We start from the raw sequence: 15,739 nt of genomic DNA on the forward strand, positions 1-15,739 counted from the left end.
TCCACTGAAAAAGGGTTTTTGCTTAGTTGGAATATCCTGGTTAACAAATGTCAAATAAATAAATAAATAAATGTGAGGACATAATTTGATTCTGTCAAAAGGATTAGGCTCCACCCTTTGGAAGTTACAGTGCAAACTTCATGAGCTCCACTGGAGTGAATAAGTTAATGATTAGTGCTAGATTTTTGTTAAATTTGAGATCTTTATCTATAGTGCCTTCTAGAAGCTTGGTGTGGTTTATTGTTTCTATGATGGTGTTATTTGAGGAGTAAATGGTAAAAGGTTGGGAGAGGTTAGTTTTTGCCACTTGAGAAGAGCATAAGTTTAGTTTTTTTGGGGTTAAGAATTAGTTTGGAGTTAGATATTTTCAATGTCCAAGAATGATTTTTTAAAATGTTTTTTTATAGGAGTTCAGAGAGGGAGGGAGCGGAACATATGAGGGAGGAGTCATCAGTATATTGGAGTATGGATGCATGTTGGGTGGCTGTACAGAGTTTATTTGTGAATATAGTGAAGAGAAGAGGACCAAGTATAGACCCTTGGATGCCCATGGAGACAGGTAGTAGTGAGGAAAGTACATTTTGACATTTAGTAGCCTGTTGAGTGAATAAAGCAAAAACTGAAGAGTAAGACAAACTGTGAGAAAAAGGAAGAAAAATGTAATCTGGATTGTGTAGGTAGACCAGGATGGGGGCACCGGGTGGTGCTGGAGGTGCAATGTGGAACCTTTTTACCTAGGGCACCAGCTGACCAAAGGCGAGGCCTGACAGACAGTGAAGATGAGTTGCATCCCAAAAGACCAACTGGACATTGTGATTTTGTATTAGTCATAGGCAGGCAAGCAGGCAGTGCAGTGACCAGGCATGCAAAAACAGAGAGGATTTTTTTTCTTTATGTCTTGTATTGGCCTTGGTAGTCTCTTCTATTTGTATATTACATTAGAGGTCACACTGTAGCCTTTCTCACCTTTTATGTGTGTACCTTACCTAGAAACTGAAGCTATTTTCTATTTTTAATTATACTTTTTATGATTGTATGGAACTAACAGATAACTTGTTTTGATGTTTACAGCCTCTTTCACTTACCACTGGAATGCCTTTGGTTGGTTGAATTCTTGCCTTTTCAGGTACATTTATCCATGGGTAGGTATGTAAAGTTAGATCATATACTGCAGGATTGGCACCTTGGGCTGGTAATGATATATATTTATCATTTCCAAAAAGGCTAAGGAGCAAATATGTTTAATGTATTTATAATCTTGCTCATTCACTAAACCAGGGTACATGGGATCCCCTTTTTACAATTTGTGCCTCACATGTACAGATGTGTTTTAAGTATTTCAACTTATTACCATTTTATTGAATGATAAACATTTTCATAATGCAAGATTCTATGCTTATATTCTGTGAGGGTTTTTCACATGCTGGGCCTCTTCATATACCAAACTATGCTGCATTTATGGCAACAGTGATATTTCATTCACTGATATGCTGTTAAGCACAGTGGCATCAATGTTATTGTGTACTTGCTTAAGACACATACTCTGACATTGCTTACATCTGTTTGACATAGTTCACTTGTATTGACCGGACTATGTGTCCAGAGTTTTGTTGTTCTAGAAGTGATCTTTAAAAATGCATCTTTCTTAAAGTGTATGCAAATCACTACAGAATACCTTCCTATCTTGATGTATGTTTTAGTGAATGATGGATTTCGTTATGGATTTTCATAACTATATCTGTATATCTGGGTTATATTTGTTTGTAGATTCTAGTCTGTGCAATGACACACTTGAATAATATCACCTGCAAGTTTTATCATTCTGACATTCTGACTGTAAGAATTCCAGCATCCATTGATGATAATGAATACTACCCAGGCATACAGCCACTTGAGCAATGCAGAGTTAAAACTAAGTCTAATATATTGTAATTAAATATAAGTGAACCACAGCCAGGTTGACTGGGAATATTTTTGAACATGATATCCATACACTTCAGTTTAATTTTACATCAGTTGAGAAAATGAGAAATAAGGTGTTAAATTATACTTTAAATAACTTTAGGCATGAGCAAGCTCAGAGCAAGGTTGATGAACTTCAAAGTGATTACCTGGCTATTTACATTAAATATTTGATATTGTATTTATATAACCTTTTCCATCCATAAGATTAATACTACATTCATTTAATTGGTTCTGTACAAAATTTTCACCTACAAGAAAACCTACATGATTAAAATGTGGACAAATTATAACTCACTTTATTAAGGAACTGAAAATCAAATGAGGTACATCTGGAATAGGCTTTAATTCAATTAAGCAAATATCAAATGACACACACTAATACTGCAACAAGTTGGATTATTTTAGATTTAATACCAATTCACACTTGCAGGCCAATGGTGAAATAGTCTCAGCATTTGCTCAGCTTTATAATTCTATTAAGGGAAGAATTTTAGTACACTAAAGCATTTATCAGTTTAGAACTTTATATATTTTATGTGCAGAGAGAGGCATACATTTAAATGGATTTTTTTATAGTTTTAATTCAGGCATACAGACTGGAATTAATATCAAGTAATGTCTTATTTGTTTTTCATGTAATAATACTTAACCAGCACATTTATAAATCCTTGTAGAATGTAAGTGTCAGAGGTTATAGCACCATAAGCCTTTGTTCAATGTTCTTAGCATACTGGTCAGTATCTACAACTCTGCTTTCCTGTCCCTGGAAATAAAAGTTATTGTTGGAGATTCTGTGGCAAAACTGATAAACATTATTTATATTATTAATATGGTTTGATTTATTTATTTATTAATGTTGTTTAGATAGCACTAAATGTGGTTAGTTGTTTCATGAACTCAGTAGTAGAACCCTTTCTCACAGGTCCAGTTTCAGTGTTGACCTAGATACTCTGTCTGCTATGAGTTTCTCATTTTCTCCCATATCTGCATAGGGTTTCCCTATGTAGTCTGTTTTACTCCCACTACCCCAAGAAATGCTGGTCACCTGTGAGATATGTCATGGCTGATGATAGTGTGAGAAGGATCACTTCAACTGTCAGGCTAACAGATAATTCAAACTGAAAGTTAAGACTGGAAACATAAACTTTTTCAGACAATAAGAACTCTAGGCCTCTCTAGTCATGCCACATATCTATGTACTGAATAAGCTGCAAACCTGCTCAGCTGACACCTTATTATCTAAATCTCTAATCAGGATTGCCTTATATTTGCATCATGCATTTCAAGCTTCTGTCACTATGTTTGAACCTATTACTTCCGTTAGAAGTCTTTTCAATTTATCCCTACACTTGGTGTAATAATTGTAATAAAACTTATTTTTACTCTTCTGAGACACATTTTTTTCTTTCTAAAAGTATGCTTTCTCGCTTTTCAGCATTTGCCTTTAAGATAGCAGTCTCTTGAACATTTTTATTCCCTTAGTATGTTTAAAATTGTTATCATATCCATTCCTTCCTTTCTTTCCACAAAGCTGTACAACCTGAGTTATTTTAAGCTTTATTTGTTTGACTTCAATCTCAAAAAGTGCATTCTTTTGCTGCCCTCTTTTTAACTGAGCCTATCTTTATTGTTCCAAAAATTTTTTTTTTTGTAATAGTACACAATTCAAATGGGGCATCAGCTACTGTTTACTCAGAGGGACATCTTATTTTCTGCTGGTGATGCCCCTTCCAACACATTTCATTATTGCACGTTCACTTACCTTTAGGTTACTCTGATATTTTTACTCTATAGGGCCTTTTCTACTGTTATTGTTTCTACTGTTTTCTTCCAATTATGTCATTTTCCTGATGTTTTGTTTCCTAAACATACTAGCCCACATTTCTTTGCATTGCATTTAAGCTGCTGTGTTTCAGAGCATTGTTTCTACACTGGAAACTTTTGTGTTTTCTACCCCAGGCTACAGTATTAGCATTGCTGAATACCTTTATGATATCATCAAAAACTGTATGTATAATTTCATATCTTCAGCCAAGCCCATTTCTGATTTCTGTGATACCATGACACCAGCTGTCCCTTGAGTGAATTCCATTAAATTGTGGTATGTATGTTCTTCTGTTTGGTTTTGACAAAAGATTTTCCAGAAACTGCAGTTTCATTAGAACTATAAAGTGTGATTTGAATCCTTGCTTGGTCTTGCTGAGTTCTTGATGGTTTTTTTTCCTTTGACTGGAGATCTTCTTTCCTGATGCCAGTTCTCTGGAAGTTGCTGACCACTCACCTCTAGAGGGACTACAAAGAAGAGCATTTTTATCTTCCTGGACCCTCCACATTTACAGTTGTAAGGATGGCAAGACTGCAGGATGTTACAAAAGCAAGGGTCCAGTCTCTTAAAAGCACCAGAACACCATTTCCTATTGTACCTTTACAAAGTAAAAATCATGCAACACACTGGTATTAACTAAAATCATTTCTAGCTGTTATAACCACTAGTGCTTTATTCATGCTAGTTCACATACAGTTCATAGAAAAAAAAAAAGAAAAAAACATATGAGCTCTGGATGAAAATATATATATATATATATATATATTTTTTTTTATCATGAGAGGCAAATCCCCTCAAATCACCATTTAGGGGGGTGCATGCCTGCCCTCCTAGTTAATATAGTGAACTTTAAAGTTACATCACCATGGGGAAAAGGTCAATTCTGCCTCGCAGTGTGGCATTCGATGATAAAAATATACTTCTCACCATCTCTGTCTTATTTCTTTGTTACTTTTTAGACAACATGCACATCCTCTGTCTGAAGAGGTAGTCCTCTACTTACAGCTTTCGTACCACTGATGGTCTGTTCTGTTTGTTGCATGATTTCATATCAACTTATTTTTCATGATGAGTGTGATGATATGACAATCTTTGCCATGGAGAGTAGGGCAGTGCATGTGTAACATATGCCAGCATAGCTAGCTGAAATTTTTTAAAGAATTTTATGTCATTTGACTGTCACATAGATTTGTACAGATGCTTGTTTTAAAAATGTATTTGTAAAGTTGCTTGTGTTAAAAATGTATCAACAATGGGTCCTTCTGGGCAGAAAAGAGATATACATGTATGTCAAACAGTATTATTATAACTGATTAAGTATATATGTTTTTACAGACAATTCTGGAAGGAAAGAGGTTAATCTCAGTCCAGCTAATTTAGCAAAATAGGTTGAAAATTAAATGGGTTGATTTAGGCCATAAAGATTTTATCTTGCAGGTCTGTTTGCAGCCAGAGACAAAAATGTTTGAGAAAACCAGGACTAGAAATCTTACTGTATTGTCCTTAGGGGTGAGCTAATTGCTACCCTGGAAGGATGGACATTTTTGAAAGTGTTTTATAGCTTTCAGATGCTACAACAGATCTAAGCAACACTCTGGGTATGTATTGTACCAGAGTCAAGTGACCAGATGTGACATCATTCTATAACCAGCACTGAAATGATTCTTTAGATATTAGTGACAGATATGGTGGAACTTTGACAGAAGCACTTTGTTTCTCAGAACTTGACATGAAAGATCTCTCACAGATATCTCACACAACCACACATCTCATCTTGCCTTGCTGTAGTAATCAACTCACCACTCATCCTTTTGTCTTGCTGTAGTAAGTAACTTAACTAAGGAACAACAATTCTTTAGTCAATCAGGAAAATACAGTGAGATTAGTTAAGCATTGTTTTTCTGCATTTGTGTGAATCTATCCAACGGTGTTATTTTATTATATCTCCTGTGATTAAAACTGTGGTATTTATTGTAACTAGATATTTTGTATTCTCATATGTTCTATTTTGTTATTTATTATTAAATATTTGTATGACTTTCATTGTGGCTGTTTTTTTAGAGAATACTTTTAACATCTTGAGTACTTATGCTTATTTTAGTGACACTGTGGGCACTCCTGAAAGCCTTGCTGCATTGGTTATACTCTACCATTTGTATTAGTATTGGCATTAATTGTACTCAGTATAATCAGGTACCCTTGAAAAAGCCTAAGAGTAGCTGACTGGTGGCATCATAATTAACTTATAGTCCGGGCAGAGGGGGGCTGCAGGTAAATCTGTGTCAGACTTTCCCTGTTTTGTGTATGTCTGTGTGTATGTGAAGATAAAATATCCAAGTATGTGTGTGTTAGCTCTAAAGTGGTCAGTGTGGAGTCTTGTTTGGGGCTGGAGAGAGACAGGGAGTTCAGTCTTAGGTCTGGAGTATGCTCTCTGTGTGCTCTTAAGGGAAATTGTGCTTGGTGCAAAGAGTTGCATCTGAAAATACTATGTGTATCCATTTTTCTCCTAGTGGCCATCCCTCACCAGTATCAGTGGTGAGGATTGAGGCTCCTTGATTGCTGTCCCAGAGTAGGGACCATCACAATGATTTCCTCATTAACTGTTACATAGTTTTCTAATGTGTGCTTTATGCTCCTCTATGGTATTACCTTAAATACTCAGCTTTTAATTTTATGATTATTCATTAGAAGGTTTTCTGTATTGTAATCTGGTGTTTAGCTTATTTTCTTCTTTAAATCTGATTCTAACTCTGGATTTGGAGTTTTTTCTTAATTAGACTATGCCAAAAAAGTTATTTTATATTTAATTCCACATACTGTCTTAAAGCTAATAAATAATTTGCTGTGGCTGCTAGATACATATAAATTAAACTTCTGAATAGTGACACTTGCTTTAAAATAATAATCTCCCACACATTGTAAAAGAGCTGTCTATGAATTATGGCAGTCAATATATTACTAACAACTTGACATTTATTCTGCTAATTTTTAATATAGCACACAAGAACGCCAGTTTCTACATGGATACAACCAACCTTATATTGGCCAGTAGCTAAATGAAGGACTAAGAATAAGGCCTCTAGGTAAATGACATATCTACATTAAAGACGACAGACACAAGCAAGCGTACCTGATGCATTCAGGTTAATGCTTTTCTTTTCACTTTATAAGCAAATCTTTGTTAACGTCTGCTTCCCAGTTATCTCTAATTTGTTTCCCTTCCCTACCAACTATTAACTTTTTCTGAATTCTGCATTGTGAACCTTCCTATAGCTATTTACTGGAATTAATTAAATTTTGAGGAAAGCAATATTTACTGTACAATTACTGTGGTGATAAACAACTCGGGTGTGGCTTTACTCACCTGATATGAATTCTGAGTCAATGGGCCAGATAACACTGGAGATATAGTCTGTTTCACTCACTCCCCTTCCAAATTCAATCCCCCACCCCCTCAAGAGTTACATTTTCATTACAAACCATTCCTATTCCTATTTACTCACTTTCCTTCACCCCATGGTTGCAAAGCCATTCCAGACTACACCATAATAAAAGCACACTCATAACATTGTCCACACACAAAAATACAGAAAGAACTGTAATGTACTGTAACATCCAATCTCTGCAACACAAAACACATGCTTTACCACCATGCTCTATCAATATTTTTATAATCAGCTCTATCCTTCAAGAATAACTATTACAAAGCACACAATGCTCATTAATCTAGTAATTACTACCACACTGCTGTCCTTCTTGTACATAAAATTCACTATTTCCTTTATCCCAACCTTCTCTTGTCTATGTACAACATTATATTTGAACAAGACACCTATTTCCCCACCCAATACAACAACACTGATTTTCACATTTGAAAGTTACCTACCTGAAGCTCGTTTATACATAGAGGCCACACTGCTCACACTACCACAAACCAAATGCAAATGCTTACAGACGGCCCACATCCTACCATGTACTACACTTCTGTGAGTGGACATTCACACTAAACCTGGTCCAAGAAACAAACCTAACCTGCACACATTCCAAACTAGAGAGTAAAACTCTTCTAAAGCTTTTCAATATCAGTCTAAGAAATGCACACAATGCATTAACTTCATCTCCATAACTGAAACTTGCTTAAAACCAGAATCCAGAGAGATGAGGAAGTATTTCATCCAAGATACAATATATACACTGACAAGAAAATTAAAAGGAGTGGTGGGGTAGCCATTTTTACCCCAACACACTTTAAATTAGCTCATACCAACAAATAATTAGTTCTTTCCCTAAACTTAACAACCATAAAAACATCTTTCCAGGCAATAACATTCCTACAGTTTAAGATATACTTTCCTAGTTAGTTAGCAACTCCCCAGGAAACAATTATCTTATTTGAGTTTAATCACCTTGATCATATCTCACTCAATACATTGGTATGGTTTCACATAACTTATCATTACAGTTACCAGATATATTAAATCAAACAATTACTCACCAATAATAGATTGGATTCTAGTATCCAGCCCTTGTAAAACTGTATTTACTAGCACTCTGTCAGACACTTCTTGTGCCATCTACCAACTTATGTCTATAGGCTCCCCTTGTGTATCCCAAAATAACACCACTATAATATAGCTGACAACACTGTCACATCTGATAAAGAGATATTCACATATAGCTTAAGTAATGTAACTCAAACACTTCGAAATCCCTACCATTAAACAAAGCAGCACTGAATTTTATTATATCTCTCATAAATAGTCAATGAAATGCCCATATAAAAAAGACAGCAAAGGCAAATCCTGCCACATGGCTACCACTAATAGCTAAATAATTAATCCATAAAAGAGATAACATCAGAATATCCTGGGCAAAACAGAAAATACTAATTTCACTTAAACTGTTACCAAACTATATTCACAGTGATGAGTACAATATTTTTTTCTCTAAAAACAATTGTGTGATGATGTGAGGTATTGCCAGCTAAGCCAGGAGAAGTAGGGCAGTGGATGTATAACATATGCCAGCATACCTAGCTGGAGTTTTGTAAAGAATTATATATTATTTGTTTATCATACTGATTTGTACAGCTGCTTGTGTTGAAAATGTATTTGTAAAGCTGCTTATGTTTAAACTGTACCAACAGTGTGACCTGCTGGACAGAAAAGAAATACACCTGTATGTCAGACTGTATTATAACTGTTGAAATAAATATATTGTAACAGAGGATACTGGAACTGAAGAGGTTAATCTCTGTCCAGCTAACTTTGAAAAATAGTCTGAAATTAAATTACCTGGTTTAGGCCCTAAATATTGCATCTTACAGTTCAGATTGCAGCCAGTGACAAAATGTCTGTGAAAACCAGGATTAGGAATCCTACTGTATTGTCCTTAGAGGTGAACTAATTGCTACCCTGGAAGGGTGGACGTTTTGAAATGATGTTATAGTTTCCAGGTGCTATAACATATCTTAGCAAAGCTGTATATTTGTATATGGTAACACATATGTGCTAGATTCTGGTTCTGTTTGTAGTACAATTGGGTCATGTGGGAACCAGGAGTCAGCTAACCACATGTATGTGATGTCATTCTGTAATCCACCACTGAAATGATGTTTTAATATTAGATGAGACAGAAGTCTCTGGGCACTCTGTTTTGGAACTGACAAAACCACTCACCCTCATCATCTTGCCTTGCTTTAGTAAGTAACCAGTGAACAGCAATTCTTTAGATCAGTCAGAAAATATAGTGACATTAGTTAAGTACTGTTTTTCTGTATCTGTGTGACTATCCATCTGTGTTATTTTTAATATTTCCTGTGATTTAAACTCTGGTGTTTATTGCAAATAAATATTTAATATTTTCATCTTCTTTTATTATTTTTTATTAAATATATTTAAACTTTTAGAGAATATTTTAACCTCTGAGATTACTTAGATTTATGTGGTGACACTGTGGTTGCCCCTGAAAGCTTTTCTGTTTGGTATTAGTATTAATTTCACTCAGTAAAATTGAATACTCTTGTAAGAGCCTTAAAGTATTTGGCTGGTGGCAGTGAATCTGCCTAATAATCTGGGGAAAGGGGGGCATAGCTGATAGATCTCTGCCAGTCTTTTCCATGTGTGTGGATGTGTACAAATCAAATCTCAAAGAGTGTTTGCGTCAGCTACTTGGAGAAGGGACACAGAGCACTGGTTTCACAGAGAGGATGGTGGTGGACTTGGCTTGGAACACTCAGTTGAGGACTCCACTCAACAATTGTGTCAGTGGGGAGTCTTATTTGGGGTCTGGTGAGAGACAGAGAAACCCAGCCCCAGGATGGGAGTGTGTTCCCTGTGTGCTCTTAAAGGAAATTTTGCTTGGTGCAGACAGCTGTATATGAAAATACTGTGTGTATCCATTTTTGTTCCAAATGAACATCACTCACTGATGTCCGTGGTGAGGATTGGGACTCCTTGATTACTGGCCTAGATGAGGGACATCACAAATTACAATATCCACAATCAAAAATGTTCTAATCAGATTAAGGTTTACAAACCTAAAAATCATTTGCAGATACAGTAGCTACACAGTTTTCATATTAAACAGATATAGAAGATAAAGCCAATGAGACCACATTACGTATATTTGGAAAAATACAAACTGCCCTTGCATAAATACATACATGCATATATACACATATTTCAAGCATGGGCATTACTGCCCTTCTAGCCTGCCAATATACCAAAACACTTGTTCCCATAATAAGTGTCAAGGTTGTTCTTAAAAAATATCTAAACTTGCTTTAATGCAGTTTGATAGTCTGTTCCATATATCAGCTACTGCTCAGAGAACCAATTAGTACACTTCTCTGTCGTATAAAATTTTCTACATAAGTTGTCTGATGATTATCTACTACTTTTTGACAGCCCCAAACATCCCCAGAGGTAGGTGTTTCTAAATGCTCTTTATACCTGAATAGGTTATCCTCTTAAATATCTGTATGAAACACTGTACAAGTTTAAATATGTTAGCCTTTTATAATAACTTAAATTTTCACTTCTATGGATGCCCTTGGTATATTTCCACTGTACTGTTTCCAGTTCACTCATGCTTGTTTTCTTATTGGCTTCCATATTGTTATTCCATACTCAAGTTTGGGTCTAATGTAATTAACAAACAATGACTTCATCATTTCTGATTTCCTAGACTTAATAAATCTTTTTATACAACCTATAGTTCTATAACTATCATTAACCAATTGGTTGATTTGATTAGAAACACCTCAGAATCTACCCATATACCCATGTCCACAAATAAATCTACAGTTTTCAATCACTGTGTACTGTATTAAATATTCATCTTTCAATTTCTGTCTCCCAAATCTCATGCTTAATTTTTAATGGCCAAATGGTCAATTTAGTCAGGTTCTTTTGCAGACATGCTCTATCTGTAACACATGTAATCAGTTTACCCAATTTCAGGTCATCTGTATACAGACTGTAGAACACCTCAAATGAAAAAGATAGGTGTGAAAGATACAATCTAAACAAATAAAGATCTAGTACAGAGACCTGTGGGCCACTTTGAGTGTAACCAAGAATTTCACCTGTCCAATTGCTGTATGATTCTGGCCAGCTCCTATTTGTAAGCCATGCGTCTAGTCATCTTATCAAGAGTAAATCTATACCTAGTAGCTCTAATTTCTTTTTCAGTATTTTGTGTATGACCTTGTCAAATACTGAAGTTAAATCTATATAAATTACATCACAGCACACTTTTTCATTCATAGCTGTTATTATATTGCTATATAACATCATGTTACAGGTGGAACTAGATCTATTTTCAACATATGCATGTTGATATATGTTTTCAATTCCCAACCTTTCCAGTTCTGACAATAACTTATCCAGTATTACATTCTCCATTATTTTTCTACAGCATGAAAGTAGACTTAAGGGTCTAAATGACTCTTAGTTTGTCCTACTCCCTTTTTCCTTGAAGACAGGCTTAATAAATAAATGTCTCCAATCTTGAGGAATCTTCCCATATTTATACAACCTTGTAAATAATAGATATAATGGTACTATAGGTTCTTGTTGAAGTGTTCTCATGTCATTTTTATTAATTACATCTCCTCCTTGTGCTTTGAATAGATCCAGTTTGCAGAGTTCTTGATTCCATTATCTGAGGTTAACTGGATGCCAGTAGAACAACTTATTACCTGCTTTGTGGAGCCAAACTGTTTTGCAAAAGACTTTATAAATATATCTATAATCTGTTGTGCCTGAGAATGAATTTTAGAATCTCTACACAGTTTATCAATTTGTATGCATTTAATCTTTCCACATATTATGCATCTATAAAATGTTTTCTTATTATGCACACTATATTTATGTAAATTTTCTTCAAATTGTAATTGATCCTGTTTCACATCATGCTTAATATGTTTGTCCAGCTTGTTTATTTCAGATTTCAAAGTTGTAGTTCGACCTCTTTTCCATTCTTATATTTTTTGTCTCTCACCTTAATCAAGTATTTTGCTCTTATGGAAATATAGCCCCCTGACATTGTATGCCTAGATCTTGATATTAAACATGTTTTTTTTTTATTTTTTGCACTCAAACAATTTATCTTTCAAAACGTTCCACATTCCTTTTTCAGTTTTTCCACTGAACGCACCACTCCAGTTAGTTTGACATAGTGACTGTTTTGCTTCCATATAATTTATATTTAATCGTCTGTGCATTGGTTTAGATTTCAGTTTTGCAGAATTATCTAGCAACAAATTAACCATTATAACCCCATGATCACCGCACAGCATCAGTGGTAAAACATGACATGAAGTAACAGGAATTTCTTTAGGAACACAAACAATGTCTAGTATGTTCCATTCCCTGTTTTTTCTTTTCAAAATCTGTAGCAATTTGAGTTCCTTAACATATGTCGTGAATAATTTCTATTCTAATGTCACTGAATCAATATTATTCCAGACTGTTTCTAGTAAATTTAGGGCTCGAGTCAGTATTATTCTTCCCTCCTATATTTTATGTATGAATTCCTCTAGGTCATAAGCACTTGACTTGGGTGGTCTGTACACTCCAACAAAATAAAGGAGATACGCCTCTGTAGATCTAAAACACTATAGGTCAATTGCTATCATTCCTACACTCTCACAAATCTTGGAAAAAGTTGGTCAACCTCAACTGATCCAACACATTACAGATAACAATATCCTCTCTCCTAGCCAACAAGGATTTAGACCACATCACTACATAAAACTGTCCTCTGTGTGCTTAGTAGCACCATCAACCTTAATAGTTATAAAGGCAAAATTGATTCCTCACAACTCTTGGATCTGTCAAAGACTTTTGATACTGTCTTACATAACAAACTGCACCAAAAAATATAGTATGGAGGTCGCCTGTATTCCGGTGTTCAATGGTTTAATAGTTATTAACAAAAATACACCAAGATATAAAGTAGAAATCATGTCTCTCTCCTCCAGTCAATGTTGGGGTACCTCAAGGATCTATCTTAGCACTCTTACTACTTAATACCTTCAAGACTGACCTCCACAAAGCCTCTATTCATACATCCTTCATTCAGTATTTGATTTTCATATGTAGCTGACAATCTGTCTAAACTCCAAACAATTACCCAAGAGGCCTTTTCTTCCATCGAGGTTTGGCTACACAACTCTGAATTTATGATAAATCCTAAAAAAAACTGCTTATCTTTACCCTTAAATCTTATGCAGACACCAGTATGGACTTTGGAATCAATTCCTTAAACAACATATACATTCAAAGGTTTAGATTTACACATACTAATGTACCAGGTGTCACTGTAGATGAAAACTTACAATTTGATTTGCAAATACAAGAAGTAGTCAAACAAGACATATCAAAAACTTGGAGCATTAAACTGAATAAAACTGTATCTTACACAACCTACTAGAAAACTACTGCATCAGACTATCTGGTACAAAATTATCTTATGACTCCCCTATACTTGAAAATCTCCATGTAACTAAACCTTCAAGCTACAATAATGCCACAATAAAATTGTCTGCAACCTCCCACATAGGCTCATCACTGCACTCCCCTGAAAAAGTTTAACTGGCTAGAAGTACTTCATCATCTCAGCTACCCACAACTAGTTGCAGCTCACAAATTTTTTACATAAACCCAAGAAGTATCCAAGCCTAAAAAGTCTCCTCCAACCCTATCTAATCCCAGAAGCCTGCATTCAGCAAACATATCCTTCCTATCTACTCACAAAGCCAATAGATCAACCTGAGAAGATCTGTTCCATTCACATACCCAAACCATGGAATGTCAAGGTTAAGCCCAGAAAATATCATCCTAGCTCTTAGGTGGAGGAGAGTGCTTTAATCCCCTCTCAACAGGAGAACTGCATCAGCTTGTAGATGTTGTTTAAAAGTTTTTTAAAAAGTTTATTCTAGCAAGTTAAGTGAGCTGATGGACAAGTGTTTTTGCTCTGCTGTTATGGCAGTTACAGTTCTGTTATTTAAAGACACTCTGAGACAATAGAAGGAGTATCCAAAGGTGCAGAGTGGAGGAAAAAGAAAAGGTAAGAAAAAAAGTGGACCAATCTCAGGGTTTGGGACTGATTCCCTTATATGAATATTCCAAATAGTCCAAGATGGGCTTCTCAACTCAGCTTCTTGTGAATCTGTCCATTATGTTTACAATTTATCAGCTGCTTGTTTAGGTAAGAAAGGCAAATATTTACTGCAACTTACCAAATGAGGTATAAAACTCTAACATTTAGCATACTTTACATTATATTATGAGACATGAAGACAGCACAAATAATAAGTAACACTTTTGAAATTCTTTTGCATAAGCTTCATTAGATCCATCAGTAATATGGAAAAATCGTCAGATTTATAGCAATATATAGCCTGCTTTGAAAAGGCTAGTGTTGACTGCTTTTACTCAGATGTTGCCTTTGTTTATAAATATTTTTATTTATTTGTTTATTTGTTTTTTAATTACAGAATTTTCTTTTGCAAGCCCTTATTGTTGTATTTACATTATTTATAATATAAGTTAAAGGAGAAGCCATGCCTGCTTTTACAGGGCTCATATTAAAATCATTAAACTGTTTTACTTGCTAGCTTCTGTCAATCTCTTGGTATATAAAACAAAGCAGTGCCTACTTTTAAGAGACTCATTCTTTGATATCTTGATAATAACAACAGTGCCTGCTTATAAAGGTCTCATTTCAGTTGAAGTGACATAGATCTTTTTTGTAAAACCTCTTTACCCCCAGCAGTAAATTTGATTCTTTGATATCTTGATAATAACAACAGTGCATACTTGTCTGGGGTTAATTGGAGTTGGAAATACTATAGGTATTGTTTGTAAAAGTCTTGCCCACAGCAGGGAGTCTAAGATTCATAAACAATAATAAGAAACAAATGATAAGCAAAAAATGAACATAAAGCCTTAGGCTCAAAAGATAAAGTCAGACCAAAACTTTTTGTACAGCTAGCATAGCCTCAGAAGTAGGCCTACATCCCTGGTGAAACCAGTAAAAAAACAACTGAGCTTTGGTGGCTTCATGGATAAGTGGTAGCCAATGCAACACAACGAGAGGAGAAAATAACCTTAGTAAGACAGAGGAATCTGGGCAATGGAAACCTCCAGCCTTAAAACCTCTCTTTATATAGTGGGCCAGACTGTAAGTCATGACATATTTAAAACATTTTGGACAAAATATGAGTCTGGGTTTGTCCAATATCAGCTGAAAGAATGACTTAAACTTTGGGTTAGAAGGGCTCTTCTTGGAGACCCATTGCTCCTAGGAAGGCATGGTATTTCTTTGAGGATTTGGACTTCAGTGGCTGTCTTTCATGTTTCTATGCTTTTTTATGGCATGGAGTATCTAGTATAGAGCAATGTGCTGCTTAAAGTCCAGGATTGTTTCTATCCCATAGAA

This window comes from Protopterus annectens, chromosome 2.part0 (genome assembly GCF_019279795.1).
Source record: "Protopterus annectens isolate FY-2018-M chromosome 2.part0, PAN1.0, whole genome shotgun sequence".
Classification (NCBI taxonomy): domain Eukaryota; kingdom Metazoa; phylum Chordata; order Ceratodontiformes; family Protopteridae; genus Protopterus; species Protopterus annectens.